At 34.7% G+C, this 17,656-nt stretch overlaps 1 protein-coding gene across 2 annotated transcripts in view; it reads right to left on the reverse strand.

Annotated features, from left to right (window-relative positions):
- Positions 1-5,974: 5,974 nt before the first annotated feature.
- Positions 5,975-17,656, reverse strand: part of LOC150101954 (TAR DNA-binding protein 43-like) — a 129,460-nt gene continuing 117,778 nt past the window's right edge. For both annotated transcript variants that reach the window (XR_016549083.1, XR_016549085.1), the window contains one exon: positions 5,975-11,930. The gene's annotated coding sequence lies outside the window, so the exon portion shown is untranslated. The remainder of the gene's footprint in view (positions 11,931-17,656) is intronic.

Consider the following 17,656-nt stretch of genomic DNA (forward strand, 5'->3'; position numbering starts at 1 on the left):
TTCTTTATATATTTCTTTGATTGTTATACCTGAAGATGTTGATCAATTCAACGAAACTAGTAGTATGTTTTCAAATATACCATGTCATATCTTTTTTTCTCTCGGTATCAGTCACTAAAGCTTTTTCATATATATGTAGAGAGTTTTTTACCTTGGATATAATATATATTAAAGATACCAAGCTATTTTAAACCTGGTTTTTACTCCATTTCAAGTTTGCGCCTGCACGTAATGCAAGTCTAGGCAACTCATGGTAAAGATGGAATAAGCTCTGATCACTATTCTTGATATTTACCCTTAATGTAAAGCCCATCTCCTTGAGATGTATGATGCTATGCATTAAAGGCAAGTGGCCACTACTCAGATCGGCTTCGACCTTTATTGAGGTCTCATCAGTGGGATGGGCTTTGCATTAAGGGTAAATATCGAGAATAGTGATCAGAGCTTATTCTACCTTGACCACGAGTTTCCTAGACTTGCACTACTTTGCAGGTCACTTGCATTACGTGCAGGCACAAACTTGACTTATTTGTCTGTGTGCTTACTTGGGAAATAAAGTAAAAACCAGGTTTAAAATAGCTTGGTATCTTTTACATACATTATATTCATGGTAAAAAAACTTTCTACACCTATCTCTTATCCTGAGATTTTTTATTTAATAAGGTCAAAGCACCTTATGGTAACTTGTTTTGGTAAAATACTTATAATCTCTGTATTACTTAACCTTGGTATATCTAAGCCTGGCTCCCACTGATGAGACCTCAATAAAGGTCGAAACCGGTCTGGGTAGTGGCCCCTTTGCCTTTAATGCATAGCGTCATACATCTCCTCTAGGAGATGGGCTTTGCATTAAGGGTAAATATCAAGAATAGTGATCAGAGCTTATTCCACCTTTACTACGAGTTGCTTAGACTTGCATTATGTGCAGGCGCAAACTTGACTTATTTCTCTATTTGCTTATTTGGGGAATGGAGTAAAAACCAGGTTTAAAATAGCTTGGTATCTTTAACACACACATATATATATATATATATATATATTTGGTTTTTGTAATATTTTTGGTGTGTATTGAGAGGGACGGCAAAAGCTCTAGCTACACCACTGACTACATCCAAATGTGCACATAAATGTATTGCCAGCATATTAATAAATTATATTAATATGTTGGCAAAGTGTTATAATTTCAATATGCAATTATCAAAAATTACAAATTTCCTAAGGACGTAGTTAACAAATTAATTTGCAATGCTTACAGAAAACAATGAGGACAGCCATTTCGGTACGGAATATGTCCACCCAGAACTGAGATGAAGCTCTCACAACATTGTACCATGCTTAGTACCATGTGATCCAGGAGTACTTGGGAAAAAAAACTGGGCCACTCTTCCTTCAGACCAAGGATAAGGCCTTGTTTGTTTTCTGGAGGGGACTTTCCAGCAGCAATGTGTCTCCTTGTTGCATCCCAAACGTATTCCGTGGGTTTCAGGTTTGGGAAGCATGCTGGCAATTATATTGGATTAATACCCTCCATCTCCATAAGTATCTGCACTGTTCATGTACGATCTGGTGTGGCATTGTCTTTCACAAAAATGAATTCTTCTACAGCACCATGAAGCAATCAAGCATGACGTTGATGAACTTCGTTGCAATATCGTTCACCATAGTTCCTTTTCTCAGCACTTGTAGCTTGGTGAGACCATTAATCATAATGCGTAATGACCCCACAATATAAAACCCTTTCAACAACATTCTCGAGATGGTAAACAGTACCACTTTCACGCTAGATGAAGTGTCATCTATAATTGGGGGTGGAGGGAGACTAAAATAACTCTCATCTGCAAAGAGTACATTAGCCCATTGATGTCTTATTCAATTTATATGAATACAAAGTCACTGAAAGCGTGCTCTATGATGAGCTGTTGAGCTCTAGATAAATAGAGAGAGAGAGAGAGACAGACTACAGGCCTTCGGGCATACGTGTCTACCTGTCGCAGACGTCTTGCCACAGTTTGTCGATATATCCGTATACCTCTGCTTGAATGGAGCCGACTTGCAAGCTGGCGTGTCGATTTGATGTCGTAGTCAAAAATCTATCTTAATGTTTCCTGGTAGAGTGTAGGCGACCTCTCATAAAAGTCTGAAACACATTCCATTGGCTTAAAAGGCCCAGAGCCCGGATACAACACTTGGGAGATTCCAAATCTCTGGCAATATCAGGCCTTCCTCAAGCTTTCCAATAATTTTTCTCTGCATGAAATCATCTACATGATGTCTTTAGGACATTAGAAGAATCCAAGTTTGAAACTTCATTCCTTCAGGAAAAGAACTACCTTCAGACATAATTCTTAATGCAGCCTTTTGCCCTGCTGAGTGCTCTCACGTACCCCTTTGCGTGCAATTCGAAAATTTCAGCATGTCCCCACTTTCTAATCGGAATCGTTAGTTATACAAATTGGCACAAGCTGATTCTTCTGAATTTGCGGTTGTAATCTTCACAAATGGTGTTCATTTTTAGGTTTTGGACATCAGTGAATATCAAAGTGTATGGTAGAGTACATTCAAGGAATAGGTGGGGACCGAGTAGTGGTGATATGATTCAAGGCTTTATATTTGGTCACACTCGGCCAACCAGGCCTGCATTCTGCATAAAATTTGAATAACTTACATTGGAAGCAAAAGATTATGGTGAATTTTTCAATATGGCAGAAAGTTGAGTTATCATTATTATATAGGTATCTCCAAGGAGTCAGAAAACCCACCAAGGGAGGTCTATTATAAACACACACTAGCTACACTTGCAACCCGTTCCATGCATTCACCACCCTCCAAGCAAAATACCTACTACTTACACCTTCGCTAGCCTCACTCTTACAGTTTCATTGGGTGACCCAGCAGAGGATTATGTTCCTTTGAGGCCCTATGCGCAATTTTGTTATAAGGCCCTTTATGTGAAAGTGTTTTTTTATATATTAAAAAGTTAAAAAAGTTAAATTTATATTAATCCTAAATGCAATAAAAATAAAATAGAAAATAAATATTATCTATCTAAAAATATATATTAGAAAATAAATAAATAAATAATAATAATAAACGCTCACTAAATTTTTAGAGGCATATTATCTTTTTGCTATGTTATTTTTGAGGCCACTAGGTGCATGCTTATTGGATGCTATAAAATCCCTTTAATAATTTAAATGCTTCTATCATAATCTCTGTGAAAGACCGCCTGAAGATAGACATAAGCTCAAGTCTTGTCGCCGACTGGAGGAACTTTTTCTAAACCTTTCTTCGACTGGTTTCTGAGTTAGTCGATCTCTAGCACTGGCAAGTGGTTTTTTTCTCACAGAAACTCGGGTTTCTCGTCTCAAGAAAATCGACTGTGGAACCCACATTAAGAAAATAAGTTAGGGTTAGATACCAACAGATGGCAATACTTGTTTTCCCATCCCTTTATTATGATCATGGACCAGCAATTTCCTGATTGGCTACCAGTGGCGATAGAACTTCCTCCTTAGTCTCCAGAAGCTAGATGGGGTTTAACGCCTCACCTACTCGATATAAGGGTTATAAGGTGATAGCGATTTATTTTTGTTAATAGATGAAATGACTATACCAATTATTACCAAGTGTAATAATTGGTATAGTCATGAACTGCTACTTTTGCAATAGGACGAAATCTGTTTGCTATAAAAAATTCTGCTAACACCTTTTACTGTATTTCCCCATAGCGAGGATGTTTAACCCCTATCTAACTTTCGGAGACTGACGGGACATTTTAATCTCAATGGAAATTCAATTCGAGATAGCTGGTCCAAGACTATCACTATTTATCAATGGCATCTGGTGAATAGACGGGAGACAGTGCTGTGTCAGACTCGTGGTCCCTAACACAATATATTTATATTTTTGCTTGAAACAGAGTGGGTTCTACTGTCGATTTTCTTGTTTGCAGCATGAAAAACCCAAGTTTCTGAAAGAAAAACTCCACTTACCTGTGTCGGAGATCGACGAACTAGGGAACCGTTCAATGAATGGGTTAGAAAAAGCTCGAGTTGGCAAGAAGTTTCAAACTGAGCGTTTTCTTCCACTGCTGAGGTCCAAATGCTACATCCATAGGAGACACGCCTTATTTTATCTATTTCTTTGCTGTTGATGTAACTTGATACTGCACCAATAATCCAAATTCGTCACTGTTCAATAACTGATTTCAGGTCTATGGAGGTTCCAAAGGCAGATCATTTTGCATTCTAAAACTGAATTTTTACTGGTTCGTTTTTTAATCCTGTCTCGATTTCATGCTGCCACCAGTATCAAACATACCAAAGCAATAATTTTGCATAAATTCCAATGAATTATCTTGAACACTTAATCATTGTATTTGTAATGTTTGAGTAATTTTGCTGTAGGTGATGATCACATGTAATATAGTTTCACATTTCTGATAGTATAATCTAGTTACTGTTCTCGAGTTTTGCTTTAATTACGTTAGTTTTAGCGTTTGTCTCCATCACTAGAATCATTTTGCTGTGTTCTCTTATAATCGAATTTATTTCTTGTTGCTTTCGGAAGACCTTCGTTAACTGTTCAGAGCATTTGCTCTGTGCCAATATTGTTAATGGTTGTTTAAGGATCTGAGCTGGATAACTGGGAAGAGACATCAATGTATTTTGAAGAATGCAGAAAACTGACTGGGGCTTCTGACCTAACGTTCTCATAGTGGTGCACCCCATTACTAGGTATTGAATGAAAAACGTTTCCTGTCGGATGACTGTACTTTTTAAACTGGCATTTATTTTTATCCTTTTCCACAACTGAAAACAGCAATGAAGATATTTCGTATATATCTTTTTCAAACTGTTTCCTCTACTACAACCACTCAGAACGCGCTAGCCATGCTTTGAACATCTGCACAGGAAGAAAGCCGCTCTACTCCACCACCACAGCAAATATAAATATGGGACTATTTATTGGATTTGCTTCAGCCTTAAGAAAGTACCCAAACCTTAAGAAATTTGGTCTTCTGTACTTCAGCTAAATAGCTAACACCTGTTTCAGTCGACTAAGGACTTTTGGTTGTCATGCTTTAGCCTTATTAGTGTAGTGCCTGCATGCACATATGTTATACTGATTCCTGATGATGGCAATTTGACCTTTTCGAAAATACTGGCAATATTAATTTATTGTAGTTCATATTAGTCTACGTTGTAATTTTCTTTAAAAAAACACAGCTATGAATAGCCAACATAAGTCGCCATAGCGCAATTGGAAAAATAGCGGAACATTGCACCCTTCGATTGCAAAAGACCTGGATTCGATTCTCGTCATGACGAGGGAAAGCCTTATATGGGCTTTTTCAGTTAAAGGTGAGTTAGCCGATCTCATACGGTAGTAGCATTTTTTCCCTCCCAGAAACTCTGGTTTTTCATTCCACATACAGACAAATTGGCCATCATTGGCCATCAGAACACACAATTTACAGACAAAAAAAATACTTTTGTTGATGATGGGTGATGTGTTTAGTAGAGTAGTGTGCCCTCCCGCAACGAGTCCTTGGACTCCCTGAAGGTGTCACATAATAATAATGTAAGCCTTGCCACGAGGGTGACTATACAGATACTCTCTGATATACATCAGGTATATATCACCAGTATGGTAATTGCAACATATTTAAACAATGGAAACTGAACATGCTGTTTCTTCTACATATGCTATAAATGAGATTTTTTAATTTTTAGACTGACAATCGAATTAAAGACTCACTTAATTGCATATCAGACACATTAAATTTCAATATTAAAAATGAAGTAATAAAATGAACTATATTTGTAAAAGATTTTTTTTAATTATAACCAATTGTAAGTCAAGATAAAGGGAATACAGAGGCTGATAAAACAAACTGATAGTATTTTTGATTTAGCCTAAACACTGGTATAAGATGCATGCATCCTGAGCAATCATAGACAAGTGCAACATCTATGGAATATAATTTTTATTTGCTGTCAATATCATTTCAGACAAAAAAAAAACCTTTACTGCTCACAAAATAGTACATTAATATGGTACAAGCTTTGCCAGTTGCTACCATTCCCATTCTTATTTTTATCTTATACAATGCTTAATGGTATTTAGTAATACATACATTTCAATTACAATGACCAGATTTTGGAGCATCAATAACTGTTCAAAAGAATTACTTTAAAAAGTATAGTTTTTCAGGCACAGATAATCCAGACAAACTTCAGACATTTGCTTTATTTTTGCAGATACGTTTTGTTATCTAAATTCATCTGTATGCATATTTAATAGTTGATTTTTTTAAAGAAAAATTACCTTATTTTTTTAAAAAACTGCTAATACTTTTTAAATAGGCAAAGGCTTCTTTCAGCCAGTCTCCATCCTTAGCCATCACAGGCAGCTGCTACAAAGCTATCAATGATTTTAACAGGCACCCAAGGGAGTACAGCAATCTGCTGCCATCTTGTGGTCCCCGTATTATATATATTATTGTCTGAATGCAACTTCTACAGTGTGTTAACAGATTTGAGATCCCAAATCAACCTGCAATCAAATTATTGTCTGAATGCAACTTCTACAGTGTGTTAACAGATTTGAGATCCCAAATCAACTTGCAATCAAATCAATCAATATTCCTTTATAATCATATATATATATATATATATATATGAAGACAGGTGGAGCATTTTAGGTGTGCAAATACGTTCTATGAAACATCCTTAAAACGGCAGCACTTTCTCAAACCAGGGAGGAAGTGGATAAAATATAATCAGGGAATTAGGAAATGAACTAAAGGTGTTACACCACTAAAAAGTGGAAGATTCTAAAACACGGCATAATGAATGTTTTATATATCTAAAGAGAAAGCATCTACAGTGAAGAAATTTAGACCAATATGCATTCAAATGTCTATAATATTACAATTCAAGTAAAATCAAAAATTTACAAGATTAAGATTTTTAAGATGCTGAAATTTTTTCAAACAGCTGGAGCTGTTTGCTTAGATTTCAGAGTAAAGTACTGTTCATAATGAGTAGCCTTGGCAATAAAACAGAAAAAGTATGAAAATATGAAATGTTTATCCTTCTGTCATTGAACACGATTCAAACCACTGCTTATGTAATTCAGTATTTTATGTGAAAAAGAAAAAAAAAGCACCCATAAGATAATAGATTAGTTTCTATTACAGCATTTTCTTCTTTTGCAATGGGTTACATGACAAGTTCATTAAATCAAATATGACTGTAACATGCAAGTCCAACTCAGTATTTTAATGTGCTCATTCTTCAAATAGTTCTACTAAGAATTCTGTCAAACTCCACACAACAGTGGATATTAATAGATATATGAGCAACATATTTGCACATTATATTTAACTGAGTCATTCAAGAATATTTGTTTCCTCGACAACTTATTAATCTACACTTTCTATAGAAATTTCTTCATTGCAATAATTTTTTTACCCTACTGAATTTTTTTTAAATCTGTATGCAAAGAAATACTTTCATTTTTTATGCTGCACTACAATCAACTTAATGGGTTAAGGGATAGATAATCCAGAAATCCTACTGCTCTAGAGAACATGGAACTTTTCTCAGCTGCTTCAGTCCTCTGATAAAGGTAGCAGTCTTACACCAAATGAAAGATTTGTCTACCACCTAATGGACATCCATGCCACAGCAGGATTAGAATCCATAGTCTGTTGGCTAGATCAAATAGTGGTATCTCGCTAATCTGCACTGCAGTTTGAAAGAAAAAAAGTTTTATGTATTATTTATTTTTATTTAATAATTATTTTAACTATTATTTTATTATTATAGAGAATTTTTTTCCATACTGTCGATTGTACGGTTATAATGGAGGCCTATTTTGATTTATTCTATTTATGTTTGCTTTTTTTATACTGTACAGTATGTACTGTATTGTTGGTATGAATCACAAATATATACAAAAAGAGGAAATTCAAAACGTGCATAATTTGGTTAAAAATATAAATCCAGATGTTGAAATTTCATAAACAGCTGTTACGGAATGGATGACAGATAGAACCGAAAGTGAATTCAAAATCAAATCAGATGCTGAAATTATAAATATAATGCTACAGAACGAATTAGAAGATGATGATGACAATAAAGAACTCGAAGAAAAAAAAGTAAAACATGAAGAGGCAGTTGACAGTTTTAATATGTGTTTATTTAAAGATTGTGGAATAGCAGAATGATATGCTATTCCACAAAATTTCATTGCTAATGCAGCTCCGAGAAGAAGCATTCGAAAAAAGTTCAACTTCCAAGAAGCAAAAGAAAATCAGACTTTTTTACCAAGAAATAAAAAAACTTTTTTTTTTCTGTTATTTTGTGAAACTTTTTTTTGTATTGTGTACAAGAAAGCGATATTTTTTACGCAAATTAAGTTATGTACTGAACTATGCAATTTTATTAAATCAATCCTCAAAATACAGGTACATAAATTAAATTTTTTCCTAAAATAAACTTGTATACTGTATTTTTTTGTTTTACATTACAGTACAGTAGCCTTTTTCTATCAGTTAATTTATTTACAGAATTAAATTGATGTACCATTAGAATCTGATTATTTTTGTCTTAAACGCTAGTTAGTGTTGTCTCTCGGAGGAAAACTCGCTAATCCAAACGAGCACGGTTTTCATTAGTTCGGATTAGCGAGATACCACTGTATAGCGCAAGTACCATTTAAGTAAATGGAGTTGACAGCACATTTGACAATGTTCCTGAATGTTTCAAAAATGTACAAATTTGCCTCATGTCAGGGGTGCGCCAGTAGTGTCCGACGCCTGTGTGCAAAACTTTAGTTGGCACCTCTATACCCCCCCCCCCCCCCAAATAAAAACACACTTTATAAAAACGTTGTTGTTGTTATTTGATGCCAATGAAGTGAGTATTTCATTTTGAATTTTATCTCCTAAATAGGAGGACATATTTTTAAAGTCACGATCATTGTCGGAGCATGTGTTTCGATAAAAAATGATCAAACTTCTCTAACATCTCAATGCATTTAAAAAAAATTGCCATTGTTGCGATCATAAAGTTTATTACTTTTACCACGAAGAGCTAGGTTTTGTTTGCCTAAAAACTGTACTACAAAAATTATTCTTTTTATAACTTCATACCAACGTTTCCTTTTATTATCTGAAACTGTTTGTTGCAAATGATCAATACAAGTTTTATTTTTTAAGGATGTAATTAATTCTGTCCATTTCTTGTAATTGTTCAAATGATTTAAATTTTTCTCATGACGATTTGGGTACATTGCAAGATGTTGCCTATATTTTGCTGATAACAGCAGAATATGGAATAAAATTAAAAATTGCAGCAGATTTTCTTATATGTTTAGAGAAAATGCGAGTGTGAACAAGATTAAACAAACTCAAATGTGTGTGTCATCCTGTAAACAGTCAACTCACTCAAGTTTTTACTTGTTTATGCTAACTACTTGTTAGAACTAGGATCAGAATAAAATAAGATCTTAAGGAATAATAACAAATGAGTGATTATAAATAATTTGTTTAAGACAAATCTATGAAATATAATTCAAATTTAAACAAAAATGTAATTTATTTTGATATAATTAATGAATAATATTTTTTTTAAGTATTTCCTCCTCGCCTGAAATATTTGGTGCCTTTACTATACTGGCGCTTATTTACTTCGCACACACTGCCGGTGCACCCCTGCAGCAAATTTCAACTACTAAACTAAAGTGTCAACATAAATCCTGTGTGTAAAGACGTTTGAGCTTTCAGATTTGTCCAAATAGGTTGGAGATACTGATGACGTATTTCAAATATGGACTACATCTATGTTATAAACTAAGAACTCTAAATATAAAAATAAGAATATAAGTTATAAAAATAAGAACTCCAAACTTGACTATTTAGTAGTTCTAATCAGAAGCTTAAAGATAGAAAATTATTTTTGCTCTTTGGGAGATAGAAATGCTTCTTCCAATATAACAAATACTTCCATTGTTTAGTATGTGGAATAAAATTATCATTTTCCATATGAACTCTGACAGTTGCTTTAATTTGGAATATGAGGAAATTCTTTAAAATACATTAAAGATAGAGCTATAATTATAAGTTTCATGGGAGATATCTATTTGCAATAAGTCAGAAGTTTTTCCCATGGATCAAGAAGCCATGCAGGAAATGCTATATGATCATATTATAAGATTATTCACAATATATATTTTGCATTTCAAAGTAAATGCTCTAAAATACTCATGTTAGAATAGATTTCTCTGAAAGTTTCATGGCACTTTAATGGCATATCACTTGCTTCCAACATACCATAGCTTTCATTTAATTACTGCTCTAGTGGCAGCTTTGAACTATTATGTAAGTTATACTGACAAACCAAGTGTTCTTAATTGAACTACTACCACTTTCATCATAGCATGTTTCAATGAACATTTATCTAATAACACCAGAGAAGCTGACAAGTATGTTGCAGTGATTTCAAGTAAACATTTGCACAGACTGTTCATTTCAACAAGCTGTTGAATTTACAATGGGAACAGTATAGCAGTGTAATAAACATACTTTTGATAATCACACTAGAAAAAAAATTAGACATTTTCTTCTGGTAAGCTACTACAACTAAATGAGAAACAAAAAAATTACACCAGTCTAGGATTCTCTGATTAACAAATACATTAACATTAATATCTAGCAACAGCAGAAGCATTTTTGAAATAATTTTCATTATACATGATATCAAGTTTTGTATGTAAATAACTTGTTCTGCAAATAATTACTAAAAAGAAGAGATTATCAATATCAGCTGGAATGTTTCAGATATTCAAATCATTAGCATCAATATAGAATTCTTATTTATTTTTTTTGTTTGAATTTCAAAACAAGTAATGTATGTTTTCATAAAAATCCTGCACCAGATTATTATAGCTGCAGAGTTAAAGCACAACATTAAAAACAACATGGCGCTCTTATATATATATATATATATATATATATATATATATATATATATTATACACCCACACAATGACTGATAAATCTATCACATACCAATGCAGAATAAAGAAACAATTTTTGAAACACATATATATTCCAGGAACTAAAACAAACCAATTACAGACATTAAGCTAGGTTCACTTCAGCAATTGTTGAATCTCTCTTCTTTCAATGCGCACAGCTATATCTTCCCACTAACATACTGCAAGTATCTATAATTTTCTGAAGATCACATCTTGGTCCAAAGCTACATAATTCAATTGCTTTCCTTTTAACAGAAGGAAATAACCTAGACAAATGGGTGATTGTTTCTCATCTACCACTTGACACCAACCTAGCAAATTTTGTCCAAATCAGCATGGTTTCAAAAAGTGAATTGATGTTTGTATACGAGGTGTGATTTGTATCGATCACAGTGAGGGACTGACATCATAATGTTTCAGTATTCTTTTGCTGAGAATGTGTTTTTACAAAGATAGCTTTGATTCAGATATAAATTTGGATTATTTTGGTTTTCTCTGAAAACCAAAATAGAGATGCAGTTAGATATCACTCAATGAGAGGTATGAAAAAAAAAAAAAAATTAATTAAAAATAACCAGCAATAAAAAGCAAAAATATCAGTGATAGTGCATATGATTTCTTCCTCTAGAACTTCATTCAGATGAAAGATTAAGTGTTCGTATTTTAATACGAAGTGTCTGGATAGATTTACAACACCTCCACAGCTAGAAAACAGATGATGCAAGTTTAAAGTTGGATGATTGTACTTCAATTCATTCTGCATTGACAAATGCAGTAAAATTAGAGTTGCAAATTCAGTCCTTTTTTTGTAGGTGAAAATCTATACTTTTTACAGTGTATCTATCCCCAAGAGGTTTTTTGAAGTTTTTTATATTATGCCCCTGAAAAAGAGAAAAATGGCAATTAGTTTAACATTTAGAGAAAAATAAAATATTCTGAAAAGTAATTATAGATCATATTTGCCTAATGTATAGAATTAAAATTATTTACCTCACAAAAATGATGTTTGTATAGGTGTATATATATATATATATATATTATAAAAAAATAATAAAAAAAATTAGCAGCCTATTTTTCTACCCACTACAGGGTGAAGGCCTCTCCCATTATGGGAGGTTTTGGGTCTACTACTCCCATGGTGACCCAGTCCATATTGGGAGAGGACACTAACAAACATCCATGCCTATGCAGGATTTGAATCCGCAGCCTCTCGATGGGGAGAGCAAATATGCTAACCACTCGGCCAACCTAACAATTTGAACCAATTTAAGAATGACAGATTATTTTTTTTAAAAATTAATCTGTGTTTCATTTTTACAAAGAACCAATCACATATTATTATTATCAATATAATACAAGCATCTCCATGGAGTTCAGAGAATCCCTGTAGGAGGCTGTATGCTAATTTTTATTAACAAAATACCTATTCCACTCATACACCACTCTCTAAGTTCTCAAATAGTTCTCGCAGTTTTACTAACCACACAATTACACAACCTGCAGGGGACTCCTTGTTCTCTGCCTACTTTTTTTTTTGAGCCAGAGAGTGAATGGATGTTGACCAGCAGCTGCTCCCATGTTTGTGTATTTTAGGAAAAGTGAAGAATGGTGTCAGGCAGTTCAGTAGAGCAGCACCCATGAATATGCCTATAGAAAAGGCAAAGCAAAAACAGTATATCTATGAGATACTGACTGGAGTGGATTTGTGAGAGAGGGATCACCAATTAACTGAATTATCTTCTTGACTGCACTGGGCATTTTTAAAAAGTTTTTATGTACTTTCTCATATACGAGAATCATATTCTACAGTGGACTGATTTGGAATTTATATAGTGTTAGGGGCTACTTTCAAGTGAGAAATAATGTCCTGAATGGAAGAGGGCACAGTTTATTTGGATGCAGAGATGCTAGATGTGATTATGGCAGCAGAGGTCAGAGATATAAGTAAGCCTGAGAAGAGGTATCTGATCTTGCACACTGAAGCTGACAAGGTTGTTGTCACCCCCCCCCCCCCATGAAATACAGGCACTACAAGTTCTGTCAAATGAAAAAGGAATAGAAACATATTGTCATTGGCAAAAGTGGGGATAAGATTTAAGGCTAGTGATAGAAAGTTGTTTATGAATAAGAGCAACGGCATGGTGAAAAATACAGAGCTTTGGGATACTCTGGTAGTGGTGGGTAAATCTGAAGTAGAAAGCCATCCACTATAACATGCAGTAATGACCAGAGAGGAAGGCTGGTTAGTAGACCGTACAATAGTAATTTGGTAAGGCCTTTGTAGAAGACCCAATCAAATGCTTTAGAAATATCTAGAGCAATAATATGGGATTCACTAAACCACTTTCCATAACTTGGATCAACAGATAAGTGATAATGGCAAGATAATCTGCTGTGGACGAGACTGGTAAAATGCAGATTGATGGGCACTGATTAACTGGTGGGCTTCTAGGTGGTAAAGGAGTCAAATGCTGATAACATTCTCCATTATTTTTGATAGAAATGAAGTGAATCCATGATATTTGGAATTTTTCTAACGTTTTTCTGACAAAAACTAGAGACTAGGAGGAATGTATACTCAGTAGTTTTTGGTAATGTTTGAAAAGGGAGGGGGATATTTTGCCTTAATCATCAATGAAGAGTTGGAGAAGAATGATTTCAACTTTGTATTTGGATAATGTACCATCTGCGTATGTGTGTGTGAGAGAGAGAAACATGAATAGACATGAGCAGTTGAACTCAATGGCTTTAGCAAGGGACCATAAGGCTCAAATGCTCTTTGAACAGGAAGCAAGTTTGTTGCACTAATGGTCTTTCTTGAACTGTGTACTGTCTCGTAGGCTGAGTGACATGCTGTAGTTTTGGCTTCAAGCATGGTCATGTTTAGTTTCCAGAACTTGTCATGCACTGAAAATTATTTTATGCATCAATTTTATAGGACCCCTTTACTAACATGTGCTTCCATCACATATCCTGTTTTCTATCTATCAAGTAAACTTTGCACCAGCACATCTTCAATTTACACTGATCAGAAACATTCCAGACTTATCTAGAGGTGAGTGACCAAGATCCTCTCCACTATTTCCCCATCATCAAAAAACCAAGGCAAACAGACTTGTGCACAGTATTCAAGATGTAACCATATCAGAGGGATAATACCATGTATAACTTGATATGTCAGCATCTAAGTAATCCAGCTATTCTGACTACTTCTGAACTTCAACTCTCTGTCTGCCACCACTATCATCCCTATCCTGATTAATTGCCTACAGTCCAGTTCTGTCAATAGAATGCATATGTAATCTTTTCATCCCTAAGTGCATAACTTTACAAACGGACAACCATTAGCTTTTATCCATAGTCTTAAAAAATTTGCAAAACTACATAATTTTGATATATTTACTCAAATTATTCTGTATATTATTAAGGTGCAAATTAAACAGCAGCTGTCATAATAGATTCATGTGGCATTTCACTCTTCACCTACATTTCCTGGATTCTATTCCACCATATGCTTCTCTCTTATCTATGCCAATTTCATATCCATTCTCATTTGCTCTGATTTTACATAATAAATTTCATTGCAGATCCTGTTCAAATGTCTTCAAAAGGTCTGGCAGTGCTATATATTATGGTGCATCATTTCCTTTATCTAACTCAACTGTTACCATTCAATAAAGTGAGAAACTAAGGCAGGACCTATCCTTCACAAAGTCATGTTCCTTCCTCGCATAGAGTATCACATTCCTATATCTACCCATTCCTAAATTCTAACTGTAACCAACTATTCCAATCTTAATCTCTACTCCTAAGATATTTATACGTCTGTAATTTGCCACTTCTGTCATGATAATCTAGTCAGGGAAACTAGATCAAAGGGAGGAATGGGAAAAATGTGTGTGAAAGTTCAGTTATGGTATACAAACGTAATAAAGATATGAATGCCTTTGAACATGGTTATGTATGTGGCTAAGTAATAAAAAAATATGCTTTGGGTTCGGACCTTTGAAGTATGTCTGGGGAGAGAAAAGAGAAAATTCTAGAACAAGACCAAATAGATTGCATATCTAATTAAAAGAATAGGCTAGGTCATAATTTATTATATCTATACACAAATGCCAGGAGCATTAAAAACAAAGGGGTTGAGTTTGTTGCTTTATTGAATACGACGTGGCCTAAGATTGCTGGCATTAGTGAAACCTGGCTATCAGAATCAGATATGCTAAGTGGGATCGAGTGTTACGGATATACTATTTTAGGAATGACAGAAGAGATAGGAGAGAAGGAGGAGTGCTATTAATGATATCAGATGACTTAAGTCCAATTAGGGTAGAAATACAAGAAAACAATGATGGTAACAATGTCCCATGTAGCAATGAGTTTGAATCTATCTGGTGTGAAGTGGAGGCTAACAGAATGAAATAAATGGTGGGGTGTTGCTACAGACCTGGCAGCTCAGTTGTAGGGGAGGAAGAAATGCATCACCAATTTAGCCTTATGGATACTAAGTGAATGATCATTAGGGGTGACTTTATTTTTCCAAACATTGATTAGGTAGAAGAGAAATCCCATGATAAGAAAGAACAGGAATTTATTGAATTGTTGTGACAACTTTCTCAAGCAGCATGTGAAAGAAGGAACTCAAGGTCGAAGAGTGTTGGATTTGCTCATAGTGTCAGAAGGGATCTCTGTCAAGAATATGGCTATTTTACTACCAATTGGTGACAGTCATCATGCTGTTCTTTCTTGGGAAGTATCTACTTGTATTGAAGCTCTGATTAAAACAGGCTACATGCTGAACTACAAAGCTGGAAATAATGATCAATTTAGAAGAATACTATCTTTGGTCCCATGGCATCAGTTACTGAATGGAAGAAATCAGCAACAATGCATGGGAATCTTTGAAAAAGTGCTTGAATGAGGGGTATCTCAATGAATCCCTATTGTTCGAAGAATAAATAGGTTGGAAGTCAAATAGATGTGCAGCCTTATTAAGCAAGAGATCCATAAGGAAAAAGATGATGTGGAAAGAATATCTTGAGAATAAGAATGAGAGGAGTTATGAAATATATAAAGTCCAGGCCAGAAAAGTAACGAGTATTGTGAGAAAAGCTAAAACGGAGTATGAAAAAAAATTGGTCATGCAAGCTAAAGGCAATCCAAAAGAATTTCCATCTGCCCCTATTTGTCAATAGGGACAGATGGAATATCAGCCCATTTTCTAAAGGAATGTTCAGCTGAATTGGCTAGGCCTTTCACACATTTGTATAACTTGAGTCTCAGCTCAAGAATGATACCACAGGAATGGAAGAAATGTATGATAGTTCCATTGCACAAGGGTGGTGTAAAAACTGATGTGTCTAACTACCGACCTATTAGTATCTCTGGTGTGGTAATGAAGATTTTAGAGAAGTTCGTAAGGACTCGCATACAGAAATGGGTAGACAAGCATTCTATACTCTGCGGGGAACAGCATGGGTTTACTAAAGGAAGGTCATGTTTTAGCAATTTGCTCATATTTTATAACAATGTTAAGGCTGAGTTGGATAAAGGGAATGGATACACTATGATAATGTTGGATTTTTCTAAGGCATTTGATAGGATATCACACAATAGGTTGTTGCATAAACTGGAGAATATGGGATTGGAATATAATCTATTCACTTGGATCAGGGGATGGTTGACAGACATGTCAAAAAGTAGTATAGAGTGGGTGTGAATCTGCCAGATTTAAGTTAACCAGTGGTGTACCTCAGGGTTCAGTCCTTGGGCATTATTGTTCAATTTATACATTAATGACATCAAGCAGGGTCTATCACCAGATTTGTAACTGTTTGCTAATGATGAGAAGATAGGCAGTGCAATCAGGGATGCTACTGATATTCAGCAATTACAAAATGATTGGAATAGACTAGAAATCTGGGCAAACGAAAATGGCTGTCAGTTTAATGTTAGTAAGTGTAAAGTTATGCACTTCAGCATGATTAGAGTTCCAGCGACATATTATATTAGTGGGGTTATGCTACAAGAAACTGAAGAGGCAAGGGATCTTGGCGTATTGGTGGATAGAAATTTAAAGTTAAAAGGTCACATAGCAAAAGTTGCAAATACAACTCAGAGGATAATTGCTATGTTGAAGTGAACCTTAACATGTAAGGATAAGGAAGTAATTTTGTCTTTATAAGGCTTTGATAAGACCACACCTGGATCACTGTGCGCAGTAATAAGGGTGTGGCTTATTCCAAGGGGATAAAAAAGCTGTGGAAAGGGTGCAAAGAAGAGTTACAAAGATTATATCTGGATTATGGGATTTAGATTATGAGGACAGATTGCGAGTATGTGGATTGCAGACTCTGGTTAACAGGAGAAAGAGGGGTGGATATGATAGTGGTCTATAAACTTTTGAATGGGTGTTAAAGCATTTCAAATGATAAAATTTTTCGTTATATGGAAGGCGGGGAGAGAACACAGAGGCATCCATGGAAGTTAAGGTAGTTCTCGGTCAAGAAAGGGGTAAGAGCTAGGTTTTTCTCCCAGAGAGCAATGAGTGAGTGGAATAATTTGCCCTTAAAGGTAGTGAGTGCATCTAGTGTTAATGAATTTAAAG

This window comes from Typopeltis vanoorti, chromosome 11 (genome assembly GCF_054136105.1).
Source record: "Typopeltis vanoorti isolate ZY-2024b chromosome 11, IOZ_Tvanoo_1.0, whole genome shotgun sequence".
Classification (NCBI taxonomy): domain Eukaryota; kingdom Metazoa; phylum Arthropoda; class Arachnida; order Uropygi; family Thelyphonidae; genus Typopeltis; species Typopeltis vanoorti.